We start from the raw sequence: 13998 nt of genomic DNA, 5'->3' as shown, positions 1-13998 counted from the left end.
ATGACTCTGACAGGAGGTTTGGTGTATAAGTGGAGGTGACAGCCTAAGGCTGGCCTGTTAATCCAGAGACCCAGGTAATGTTCTGCAGACCCAGGTTTGAATCCCACCATGGCAGATTGTGGAATCTGAATTCAATAATAATCTCAAAAGAAGAATCTAATGATGTGTGTGAAACCATTGTGAATTGACATCAAAACCCATCTAGTTCACTAATTTCCTTTATTGAAGGAAACTGCCATCTTTACCTTGTCAGCCTAAGTGTGATTCCAGACCCACAGTAATGTGGTTGACTCTTAACTGGCCTCTGGATAATTAGGGATGGGCAATAAATGCTGGCCTAGCCAGCGACACCCTCATCCCATGAATGGAAAAAAAAGTGAAATCTTTCTGCAACTGTACAAGGTGCTGGTGAGACCACATCTGGAGTCTGTGAGCAGTTTTGGTCCATTCATTTCATTGGAGGCAGTTCAGAGAATGCTCATTAGGATGATCCCTGATATGCAGGGATCTTCTTATGAGCAAAAGCTAAATTGCTTGCGATTCTACTCACTGGAGTTTAGATCAATGACTGGTGATCTCATTGAAACATGCTCAATTCTTAAGAGGCTTGACAGGGTAAATGCTGAGGGGTTAGTTCCCCTTATGGGAGAGTTGAGAAGCAGGGGGCACAGTGTAAGAATAAACAAGTGCCAATTTTAGACTGAGATGAGGAGTAATTACTTCTCTCAGTGGGTCGAGAGTCTTTGAAAGTCCTTGCCACAGAGAGATAGGAGGAGAGGGGATAGCAGTGTTTTTGTGTATTTAAGGCTGAGATAGAAGAGTCATGGATTCTGGGGAAAAGCCAGGAAAGAGGATGTGAGGAATGTCAGATCAACCATGATCCCCTTGAATGGCCTAATCCTTTTACTTTTTCTTAATGTGCTATGGTCTCATAATTTGGAAATTTACCTTTAAGCAAATTCCAGAAACTGATTTTGTGATCCCAGCTGACAGCATTAGTGGCCAAATCATATCCCAGAATGAAACGTAACTTGATAGAAAATAAACGTAAACTTTTTTTTAGTTAATGTGGAGATTAGTCACTGACACATACTCATCTGAGACTGCAGATGTCCTTTAGCAACACAACATAAGTTTATTACATGAGACATAGGTATATAGCTACAGAAACTGGTTTAGAGAGATCATAACATGAAGAACAAAAAGTTTCAACCTGCTTCCCGGTATTATCTGTCATAGAGACTCCAAGTCCAGAGAAATTATCTCTTGACCTCAACTCTTTAGGTTTCTACTTAACTGACAGCTTTCAACTGAACTCTGCAAGGAGAGATATTAAAAATTGTTTCTGAACTAAACTATTAATTCATCTCAAATATATCTTTGATATTTTTAAACCGGAAAGAAGACAAAACTAATGATTTAATATCACTACTTGCTTAAATCCAGTGCTATAAACATCCTAGTCTATTCACACTCCAAGGGCTCTCCCAAGTCCTTATTGACAGTCACATGTCTTCTTGGTACAGGTACATTTCAGGTCACTGTTCCAGAATGACATTCTGACCATTTATAAAAGAAAATCCTTCACTGCAAAAAAAAGGCTATCCCTTCAAAAAAATCCAATAATGATAGCAATAAATTTTGCACATGTTTCAATTCACTCCAAATTAACTCAGAAAATTTCAATCCTTATTGGGATTAAATTAATATAAATAGCTAAGACATTTACAAATTAATAATGGTCATAAATGGAGAGTCAAAATTGCTGAAGGAAATCGATAGAAAATATATTAACCTTTTTAATAATGCTGATTTCATCTTCTCTGTTTGTTTTAGCTCCAGTTGTGATCTTTTGGTCCACTTTTTATTTATCTGTTCTTCACAGTTATTAAAATCTCTTTAATTGCATCCAACAGTGCATAAAATAACAGGCATGGGTGAATTACAGATAGTATGAAATAATTCATCAAGATTGGGGACTTTAAGTCTGAGGCTTTGACTGAATGCAGAGCTATTCTGCACCAAGACGGTTTGTTATGGTAATGTACAGTATGTATAAGATCCAACTTAAATTACTTTTTTACAATTTCATTTGGGGGGGGGGGAAGGGGTGCATGACTATTCAGTGGGGCTGTCTCCTCTCAAATTAACATGTACCCTAGAATTGTGTTTCCCAAAAATTTTAATTTCATACATGCCTATAAACCTCATGCTCTAGATCATGTTGGATGGGAAGAATGTAATTTATGAAGTTAGTAATGAATGTGTTCATTGCTATAGCCAGTGGCAAGCACGAGGCATTAATGATCTGCTTGAAATATTGTGCAAATGTGTGTTCCAGTAGGATTGTTTTTTCTTAAAATACAGAGTGATCAAATTGTACACTCTACTAATTACAGTCTTAGGTTAAACATACTCGCCTTTGTTTTGCAGCAGACTTAAGTGATTTTCCTCTTCAGTATGAGAAACCTCATTTAACTTGCTTGAAATATTATTTAATGTTAAACATCAGCAAAGCTGTTTCTGAGAATGGCCACAAAAATAACATGCTCCGATGTTGGAGCCTTATGGGATTTACTTTTTTTTCCAATTTTGCAAAACAACTACATTCGTTACTTCAGCAGTTAGACTCCAAAGAAAATGTTGAAGGCCAAAGCTCTACATTTCTGCTGCTGGGGCAAACACTAGAATTTATTGTTGGGAATCCTTTTGGAGTTGCTGCAGAATTCTTATGTTACATTTTCTTTTAATACTGAGTAAAATATCATTGTGTAACATTCATTTTGCTTATTGCAGAGATTAAAGACAGGACTGAGATGGCGAGCAAATTTAATTCTCTTTACTGTTCACATGAACGATAAATATTGGCTGGGGGTGTCAGGAAAAGCTCCTGCTAAACTTTGAAAAGAGTGGGAACTTGTACATTTTAACAGGGGACTTAATGGTTTATCAGAACAGCTGAATGTAAAATGGAGGAAGGTGGGTGGGGAGAAATGGACATCCCATTCAATGTCATCAATTTCCCTGCCCAGACATGTCAGGCAATCCCATATAAAACATGGCGTTTAACTTAGACTATCAGTTCTTTATTTTAAGCTGATTACTGCATATGATGTTATGCTGTTCAGCAGTTTTGCCTACTGGTAAATATTGCAAATCCAAACTGATATATTGGGAATGTTTTTTTAAAAAAAATGAGATCTGATGTGTGGTGAAGTTCTGCAGATCACCTACCGTTTCTTTGTCTGCTTTTAAATGTGACAATGTTTAACTGAAAGTGAAACTGAAGCAGCTGTCGGTGGTTTGTGGCATTTTTATCCCGCTGTGCTTTCTCATGAGGTTCTTTGACCATGTTTCTGTGAACAAATGATTCTGTTTCAAGATATATCTTCATGAGGGCCGACAGGCAGGGCTACCGAAGCTGTGGTGTGCAATGTAACCAGGGCTGTGACGTGCATTAATACTATCATGGCTGAAAGCTATTTAGCTGGCCTCAGATTGCCTGAATGCAGTCCTTTAAATAAAGTATAAGTCCTATGTGTTGGTATTACGCGGCAGTTTCTTACTGTCTGACACTATAAACATGTACTGTACAAAAATGTCTAATTATCTCCCAAAACATCATCGTTTTCCTTTCAGATAGGTGCCCCTCCCCCATCCAGAACAACTGCTTACATAACAAAGGAGTCAACTTTCTTACTGAACTAGAAAGTATTAAGGCAAATTTATCTTTTGGATGCTTTAGTCTCAATTCAAGGAGAGGGTAAGGAGAAATTATGTTTGGTATTTAGAGGTATTCGTTGGTGTTTAAGCTTAATTTTGCTGACGCTTGGAGATTTTTGTTCTATGTTGTGCGTTAGGTGCATTCATGCATTAACCCTTTGAGAACCGCAGTAGTTCAAAGCAATAATTGTGTTTAAAACAACAAACTCAAATTTTTAAGATTGTAAGTGTATTCAATTTTTTGGTGGGGGGAGAAAAGTGAAATTGTACAGGCTAGCAGGAGATAGGCCCAGTCTCTCTCAACTTACTTTCATTTCTCTTTCACTGAAGCTCAACTGAATGATTGTTTATCCTGTTTAACACTGAGCTGTTCTTCTCACACTACAGTTTCTTCATCACCAAGATCATTTTCATTTCAGGAACAGTGCCCATTTAGCTTCAGCCCACTTACTGCTGAAGCCCTTAACCATGTCCACCACCAACCTCGTCTACACTCCCTTCGCTGGTCAGCCTGTATCTTTTGTCTTCTGGAGACTTATCCTTACCCAAAACTCTGTCTGTATCTAAATTCATACCAAGTCCCTTTTCTCCAATCCCCCTGCGCTGTCTCAGTGAAACAGGATGTCGATTTTAAAATGCCCCTCACCATTTTTAAAATTCTTTACTACTCCCAACCTCTGTGGTTTCCTCCAACCTCACAAACTGATGACATTTTGGCACTCTTCTAATTATATCTTCTTGATTATTTCTGATTTTCTTTACTTCACCATTGGTGTCTCCAGCTAGCTGGGAATCCCTCCCTAAATCTCTGAACACCTCTCTACTTGAAGACACTCTGGAAAATCTGCCTGTTGAACCGAACTTTTATACCACATATCTCTTTCTATGGCTGAGTTTGTCAAAATTGATACAATAATGCCCCTGTAAAGCACCTTGGGATGTTTTAGTATATTCAAGAGGCAATATAAATGCAAGTTGTTGTTCATGAAAACTGCCAGTCCCGAGTAAAGTCCGCCAATTCTAAATTTAGAACAGAGTGCACCCAGCTCTGGGATTTGGTTTATGTCGGAACTTTTCATGAGGCAGAGCTGTAGAAATGGGAATTGTATATATCTCCACTTTTCAATCCTTCCAGGCACATTCCAGCTCCCTCCTGTGAACCCTGACAGCAGGCCCTGAGCAGAATTAAAGTGTATGCACCCTGTGGTACTTTGAAGACTTGATCTGAATTGCAGTTCTGCAGGAAGGGGTTACAGCAGCTGTTGACTTTGAGCTGAGAATGATCAGTTTCCACCTTTCTATTGTTTAGGCGTCTGATTTATATGTTCACTCAAATTTGAATTTTTGTCTGTTTTTCAAGAGGGTCTTTCACCAGCAGTATCACCAGCAAAAATCTATAGGTGGGAATTTCAGCTTTATTTCAGTGCCTTTTAATCTCGCCCTCTTTTCCTATATTATTATAATATGATACTTTCTAATCGATGTATTCAGAGACACACCTCTAGAACAGGTGAGGCTTGAACCCACACCTCCAGGCTTAAAGGTGGGAACACCAGAACTGTGCCACAAGAGCCCTCAGTTATTGTTATATATTGACACCATGCTGATCCACATAAAGTGAAACTGGATGTCATAGATTGTAACAACATTTAGTCATGCAACATTGCACTCTTGATTCACAGTTGCCCTTTTAGCTGTCAGGCATGGCTCAGTATTCCCTCTCATTAGAAGGTTGGGTGTTCATATACGACACCAGAGACTTGAGCACATCATCAACATTAACAATTCAGTATAGTGTTGAAGGAGTGCTGCTTTGCAGAGGTGCATTCTTTTGGATGAAGAGTTAAAGCAAGGTCTTGTTTGCTCTCTCAGGTGGATGTAATCAATTGTTTTAATCACTCATGGTACGTGGATGCCACTGGCCAGGCCAGCATTTATTGCCCATCTGTAGTTATCCTTGAGACATTGATAACGAGCTGCCTCCTTGAACTGTCACAGTTCATTTGTTGTAGGCAGACTCACAGTACTGATCGGGAGGAAGTTCCAGGATTTTGACCCAATGACACTTCAGGAAAGATGGTGTATTTCCAAGTCGAGCTGTTAAGTGGCTAGGAGGGCAACTTTTAGGACGTGGTGTTTCCATGTATCTGCTGCCCTTGTGTTTCTGGATGATAGTGGTCATGGGTTGCAAGGTACTGTCTGAGTAACTTTGGTGAATTTCTGCAGTGGATCTTGTTAATGGTACACACTACTGCTAATGGATGCTAATGATGGAGGGAATGGGTCTTTGTGGGAATGGTGGCAATCAAAGTGGTCTGCTCCTTTCCTGGATTTTGTCAAGCTTCTTGAGTGTTGTTGGAACTGCATTCATCCAGACCAGTGGGGAATATTACATCACACTCTTGACCTGTGCCATGTAGATGGTGGACAGGCTTTGGGGAGTCAGGAGGTGAGATACTCATTGCAAGACTCCCAGATCCTGTACTTGAAGAAAAGCTGGGAAGATTTCCCCAGTATCCTGGTCAATATTTATTCCTTATTCTGGATTAGTGGTGCTGGAAGAGCACAGCAGTTCAGGCAGCATCCAAGTAGCTTCGAAATCGACGTTTCGGGCAAAAGCCCTTCATCAGGAATTCCTGATGAAGGGCTTTTGCCCGAAACGTCGATTTTGAAGCTACTTGGATGCTGCCTGAACTGCTGTGCTCTTCCAGCACCACTAATCCAGAATCTGGTTTCCAGCATCTGCAGTCATTGTTTTTACCAATATTTATTCCTCAGTCAACTCTTATAACAGGTGATCCCTTCTTTGATTTTAACTATCTTTTTTGTCATGGGTTATGCAGTTTGATAGGTAGGATCCCTACTTTGTAACAGTGATAGGATGCCCAAAGGTACTTAGTTGGTTTTAAAATGCTTCAGGATGTTAGGACATTGTAAGGAGTATGCTGTAAATGAAAGTCTGTATATCAGTATAAATCAAACTTAACTTCAGTGACACATTACTTAAAGTGTAACCTTGAATGCATGTAGGTGTAATTTGTGAGTAGAATCAACGTCTAATTGACTACTTTTGCTGCAACTACAACAGTTCCTGTAAAATGTTTCCGTACATTTTCTTTGATGTCAGATGCTCCCATATTGTGAATGTTAACAAATAAGTAAAAGGTATTGTAAATTGTATTGTTATCAGTTGATACAACACAAACTATAAATCAGGTTAACATAAAACAAGTGGTTTTGTGTCCCAGTGTTTATGAGACTGATGCCTCTTTTTAGCTGTAATAAGTTCTGTTCCAGAAATCCAGGTGTTGAAACAGAGATCTGTAGCCAATCATCCATTTTTATTCAATTCATTTTGAATGTACATTACAAATAGATATCTCCCAACCCAACAGATACAACTTTTGGTGTGTCCCTTTTTTTTGGTGCACAAATTAATGTCCAGTTGATGCCCATTATCTGTGTACAGTTAAATACAACTTCTGCTCAACTAATGCATTGGCCTTACTAAAATACCACTGAATGGAAAATTGGGTTTGACAAACGACAGCTTGACTGATACAATTTCAATTCCTTGCCCCAATTTTATCTTCCAGTCTTTGCATTAAAGTAATATCTTAAAGCTGGTAAAAGTTGCTGTTGCTCAGGATATACATTATACATAGAGTAGTCAACTCTTGAAATGAACTTCTAGACACAGTGACGGAGGTTATTCCTGAATTTAGTTAATAATTGAAATGCTGGTGTGGGAAACCTTCTGGATCATTCTGCTTCAATGATTGGTTATTTTATTTTAGTGACAAATGCATTATTTCCACATGTGGAATAATTGCAAGTCACTGACCCCATGACAGTTTTCATAGTCCTTTTTAAAATTGTGTTTTGGTTTTGCTCCCTAGATACACAAGTAAAGGAAATCTAAATATAATTCTCTCTTCAGCTTTTTGTTTCTCGGTATTATTTCCGTCTGTTTGTGTTTGAATATTTATGTCTTCCTCTGTCTTTTGCCATCTCTCTCTCTCTCTCTCTTTCTCTCTCTACCTTGTGTTTTGTTAGCCCGTCTCTGTATCTGTCTTGCTTCTGTGTTTGGCCTCTAAACTAAAAATAGAGAATTGCAACACATCAGACAGCTGACTCAATACTCAGATATAAATAATGGCTGACACTCAGGGTGAAATTTTCTGCTCTCTTGAATAGTATGGAAAATGGTAAAAAAAAAGAAAGTACAGCAATAATGGTAAAATCAAATCCTTGGCATCAAGAAAAAAAAATCCTATTTTTCCCTTGGGGTTTAAGCAACATGTTCTGACTCACTAATAACCAGTGACTGCTTTTTTCCATGCATTTGCATTTCATTACCAGCTAACCTTGCCTCATTTCAATATAGCTCCCAATCTCTCACCCTTCCCTGGGAAACTAGATGGCAGTAATCCCTGAAGTAACGGTTATGGGATTTGATTAACGTTGACTGAGCCAACATTTGCTGCCCATCCCTAATTGCCCTGGAAAAGTAGGTGGTGAGCTTCCTTCAGGAGCCATTGCAGTCCTTTGTTGTAGGATCACACACACAATAATTTCAAGAGAGGAACTTTGGGATTTTGGTCCAGCTATGGTAATATAGTTCTAAAATAGGATACCTGGCAGCACTAACTTGCTGCTTGCTTCTCTGAGCCTTTGGACAATTTAATCCTCACCAGCGTTTTCCCTACATGGTCCATAGACACAGTCCTCTTTCATCCTTCGAGCTCTATCACATCTTCATAACTGCTATGAGATCACTCCTACCATTTCAGCCCTCAGGACCTCACTTTGGAGCTAAAGAACATTTACAAAGGGAGATAGTGGTGTCATGGTATTGTCACAAGTCTAGTAATATGGAGCCTCAGGCTTTAGGGTACATGGTTTTGAACCATACCAAACACTTGCCTACATTTATTCTGTCTAGTCCTAATAGAATTTTATAGGTTTCTATGAGATTGCCTCAATTCTTCTAAATTCCAGTGAATACAATATGCATCGATCCAGTCTCTCTTCCTAAATTAGTCTTATCATTGCAGGAATTAGTCTGGTAAATCTTTCATCACTCCTTCCATAGCTAGAACATTCTTCCTCAGATAATTGGGCCAAAATTGCACACAATACTCCCAAGTATGGTCTCACCAAGGTTCTGTATAATGCAGCAAGACATCTCTGCTCCTGTAGGGAGGATAAGCAAAAGGACTAAGGTACAGGGAGCCATTAAAAAAACAGAAATGTGGTTGTAATCTGGGATAGTATAATCAGGGGAATTGATACTGTACTCTGTGGCCAGGATCAAGTGTCCCGAAGGCTGTGTTGCCTGCATGGTGATCAGGTTCAGGATATCTCATCTGGGCTGCAGAGGTACTTGGAGTGCATGGAGAAAGATCCAGCTGTCGCGGTCTGCAATATAAGTAGAAAGAGGTTTTGCTGAGGGAATATGAGCAGCTAGGGGCTAAATTAGAAATGTAATGTAAAGGATTACTACCTAAACCACAAGTAAATTGGCACAGGGTCAACAAGATTAAGGAGCTAAACATATGATTCAAAGATTGATGTGGGAGAAATAGGTTTAAATTGATTGGGCATTGGCATCAGTTCTGGGGATGGAGGGAACTCTTCCAATGGGACAAGCTCCACTGGCCCTAGCATGATTCAAGAGTCCTGGATAATCATATAATAGGGCTGTAGATAGGGATTTAAACTAAATAGTGAGTGGGTTCAATTGCATTATGGAAAAAGTTAAAGGTAGGGGAGAACTCAGGAGAGGTTATTAATGTTTTGAGAAGTAGTGGAAGATAAAGAGTTTGGACAGGGTCAAGAATCAAACTTCAGGTACTCAAACAACTACAAGAAGTGGCAGTGAACAAACTACTGAAGGTATTGTAGTTAAATGCATGCAGTAAATGAGCTTGTAAAAGCAAAGAACTGTGGATGCTGGAAATCAGAAACAAAATAAGATTTCACAGGAAACACTCAGCAGGTCTGGCAGCATCTGTGGAGAGCAAGCAGAGTTAACATGTCAGGTCCAGTGGTAAAAACAATGACTGCAGATGCTGAAAACCAAATACTGGATTAGTGGTGCTGGAAGAGCACAGCAGTTCAGGCAGCATCCAACGAGCAGCGAAATTGACGTTTCGGGCAAAAGCCCTTCATCAGGAATAAAGGCAGTGAGCCTGAAGCGTGGAGAGATAAGCTAGAGGAGGGTGGGGGTGGGGAGAGAGTAGCATAGAGTACAATGGGTGAGTGGGGGAGGAGATGAAGGTGATAGGTCAAGGAGGAGAGGGTGGAGTGGACAGGTGGAAAAGAAGATAGGCAGATCGGACAAGTCCGGGCAAATCAAGGAGACAGTGCTGAGCTGGAAGTTTGAAACTAGGATGAGGTGGGGGAAGGGGAAATGAGGAAGCTGTTGAAGTCCACATTGATGCCCTGGGGTTGAAGTGTTCCGAGGTGGAAGATGAGGCGTTTTTCCTCCAGGCGTCTGGTGGTGAGGGAGCGGCGGTGAAGGAGGCCCAGGACCTCTATGTCCTCGGCAGAGTGGGAGGGGGAGTTAAAATGTTGGGCCACGGGGTGGTTTGGTTGATTGGTGCAGGCTCCGCCTCCGCCGTATCTGCTCCCAGGAGGACCAGTTCCACCATAGAACACACCAGATGGCTTCCTTCTTTAGAGACCGCAATTTCCCTTCCCACGTGGTTAAAGATGCCCTCCAACGCAGCTCGTCCACATCCCGCACCTCCGCCCTCAGACCCCACCCCTCCAACCGTAACAAGGACAGAACGCCCCTGGTGCTCACCTTCCACCCTACAAACCTTCACATAAACCAAATCATCCGCCGACATTTCCGCCACCTCCAAAAAGACCCCACCACCAGGGATATATTTCCCTCCCCACCCCTTTCCGCCTTCCACAAAGACCGTTCCCTCCGTGACTACCTGGTCAGGTCCACACCCCCCTACGACCCACCCTCCCATACTGGCACTTTCTCCTGCCACCGCAGGAACTGTAAAACCTCCGCCCACACCTCCTCCCTCACCTCTAACCAAGGCCCTAAAGGAGCCTTCCACATCCATCAAAGTTTCACCTGCACATCCACTAATATCATTTATTGTATCCGTTGCTCCCGATGTGGTCTCCTCTACATTGGGGAGACTGGGCGCCTCATAGCAGAGCGCTTTAGGGAACATCTCCGAGACACCCGCACCAATCAACCAAACCACCCCGTGGCCCAACATTTCAACTCCCCCTCCCACTCTGCCGAGGACATGGAGGGCCTGGGCCTCCTTCACCGCAGCTCCCTCACCACCAGATGCCTGGAGGAAAAACGCCTTATCTTCCGCCTCGGAACACTTCAACCCCAGGGCATCAATGTGGACTTCAACAGGTTCCTCATTTCCCCTTCTCCCACCTCATCCTAGTTTCAAACTTCCAGCTCAGCACTGTCTCCTTGACTTGTCCGGACTTGTCTGACCTGCCTATTTCCTTTTCCACCTATCCACTCCACCCTCCCCTCCTTGACCTATCACCTTCATCTCCTCCCCCACTCACCCATTGTACTCTATGCTACTCTCTCCCCACCCCCACCCTCCTCTAGCTTATCTCTCCACGCTTCATGCTCACTGCCTTTATTCCTGATGAAGGGCTTTTGCCCGAAACGTCGATTTTGCTGCTCGTTGGATGCTGCCTGAACTGCTGTGCTCTTCCAGCACCACTAATCCAGTATTTCAGGTCCAGTGACTGTTCTTCAGAACTCAAGAACGGTCTGAGGAAGGGTCACTGGATCAGAAATATTAATTGTGCTTTGTCTCAACAGATGCTGCCTGACCTGCTGAATTTTTTCTCGCAGTTTCTGATTTTATTTGTGACATGGGCTTGTAGCACAGATTGAAATTGGCGGGTATGATGTTGCAGATGTCACAGACGTGGCTGCAAGGGGAATAGGGCTGAAAACTAAATATCCAAAGATACACCTCCTGTCAAAAGGATGGGCAAAGGGGGCAAGGGTACCTGATTAGTAAGCAATTACATTTCTTCAATAACAAGAAAGTGTCGAAGCGGTGTGGGTAGATTTGAAGATAAAAAGACCTTGATGGGAATTGTGAACAAGCCGTCAGCAGTAGTCAGGATGTGGAAACAAAAAGTCAGGAGATAGAAAAGGCACTAAGAAAGTCAGCATTCTAATAATCATGAGGACATCAGTATGCAGATGGATTGTGAAAGCTAACTTGGTAGCAGATCTCAAGGAAAGGAATTTGTAGAATGTCTATGAGATGGATTTTTGGAGCAGTGGTAGAGCCCACTAGGGAATAGGCAATTCTTGATTTAATGGTGTATAATGAGGCAGACTTGATTAGGGAGCTTAAAATGAAGAAACCCCTGGGTAATGTCATAAAATTCAACCTGCAATTAGAAAGGGAGAAGCTGAAGTCAAGTATTGTGGCTGTATAGGACATTGGTTCGGCCACTTTTGGGATATTGTGTGCAATTCTGATCTCCCTCCTATCAGAAGGATGTTGTGAAACTTGAAAGGGCTCAGAAAAGATTTATAAGGATGTTGTCAGGGCTAGAGGATTTCAGCTATAGGGACAGGCTGAATAGGCTGGGGCTATTTCTCCTGGAGCATTGGAGGCTGAGGGGTGACCTTTATAGAAGTTTATAAAATCATGAGAGGCAAGGAATAGGGTATATTGACAAGGTCTTTACCCAGGGTGGGGGAATCCAAAATTAGAGGCATAGGTGAGAGGGGAAAGATATAAAAAGGACCTAAGGGCCTCACACAGAGGGTGGTACGTGTTTGGAATGAGCTGCCAGAGGAAGTGGTGGAGGCTGGTTCAATTACAACATTTAAGGCATCTGCATGGGTATATGAATAGGAAGGGTTTAGAGGGATATGGGCCAAATGCTAGCAAATGGGACTAGATTTAAATAGGGTATTGGGTCGTTATGGATGAATTGGACTGAAGGGTCTGTCTTTATGCTATATAACTCTATGATTGTATGCAATGGTATTATAATTGTGTAAAGGTGACTAGATAGACATGAGGGAGGAGCTGGCTAGAGTTGATTGTAAGGAGAGCTTAGCAACCAAGACAGTATAGCAGCAATAGCAAGAATGTCTGGTGTTAATTCGGGAGGCAAAGCAGAAATTCATTCCAAGGAAAAAGAAACATGCTAAGGGGAAGACAAGGTCATCATCTCTGATGAGGGAAGCCAGGGACAGCAAAAGAGCAAAAAATAAAACACAATGCAGTGAAGATTGGGAAGCCTTTAAAACAGAAGGTGGCAACTAGAAAAGTAATGTGGGGAGGGGATGAAATAGGAGGGTAAGCTAACTAGTAATATGAAAGAAGATTGCAAGACTATGTTTTAGATTTTAAAAGGTAATAGAGAGGTAAGAGAGAGTGTGGCCATTGGACCACTGGAAGATGAGGCTGGAGATTTAGTAATAGGACACAAAGAAGTGGCAGAGGAACAGAATACGTACTTTGCATCAGTCTTCACAATGGAAGACAGCAGCAGCACACCAGAACTTCGAGAGTTAGGGGGAGAGGTGATTATTGTGGCCATTACTGAGGAGAAGGTGCTGGGCAAGCTTTAAAGTCTGACTGAAGACTGGACTATACCCTGGGGTTATGTCGGAGAATCACTGGAGTCAGGGAGGAAAATGGCTAATGTAACACTTCTGTTAAAGAGGGAAGTAGAAGACAGGGCAGTTCGCCTGACCTGGGTCATTGATAAGATTTTAGAGTCCATCATTAAGGAGGAGATTCCAGATGCTTGAAAGTATATCATAAAATAGGGCAGAGTCAGCACAACTTCATCAAGGGGATTTCATGCCTGACAAATCTGTTGAAATTCTTTTGCGTAGATAATGAGCAAATTAGCCAAGGAGAGCCAGTGGACATAGAACATAGAACATAGAACAATACAGCGCAGTACAGGCCCTTCGGCCCTCGATGTTGCGCCGATCAAAGCCCACCTAACCTACACTAACCCACTATCCTCCATATACCTATCCAATGCCCGCTTAAATACCCATAAAGAGGGAGAGTCCACTACTGCTACTGGCAGGGCATTCCATGATCTTACGACTCGCTGAGTGAAGAACCTACCCCTAACATCAGTCCTATATCTACCCCCCCTTAATTTAAAGCTATGCCCCCTTGTAATAGCTGACTCCATACGCGGATTTGGATTTCAATTGGATTTTGATCTATTTGGATTTCAAGAAGGCCTCTGACAAGGTGCCACACAGGGGGC

At 41.8% G+C, this 13998-nt stretch overlaps 1 protein-coding gene across 3 annotated transcripts in view; it reads left to right on the top strand.

Moving 5' to 3' along the window:
* znf532 (zinc finger protein 532) overlaps positions 1 to 13998 on the top strand; it is a 226786-nt gene that overhangs the window by 53754 nt on the left and 159034 nt on the right. Inside the window, exon 1 of one of the 3 annotated variants that reach the window (XM_072573593.1) lies at positions 3673 to 3763. The exons of 1 other annotated variant lie outside the window; for it this stretch is intronic. The gene's annotated coding sequence lies outside the window, so the exon portion shown is untranslated. Of the gene's footprint in view, positions 1 to 3672; positions 3764 to 13998 lie in introns of those variants that run through there. One more of the 3 variants, XM_072573576.1, reaches the window with a different exon arrangement.

This window comes from Chiloscyllium punctatum, chromosome 1 (assembly GCF_047496795.1).
Source record: "Chiloscyllium punctatum isolate Juve2018m chromosome 1, sChiPun1.3, whole genome shotgun sequence".
Lineage (NCBI taxonomy): Eukaryota > Metazoa > Chordata > Chondrichthyes > Orectolobiformes > Hemiscylliidae > Chiloscyllium > Chiloscyllium punctatum.
The sequence above is the reverse complement of the archived record's forward strand: the minus strand, read 5'-3'. Positions and strand labels throughout refer to the sequence as shown.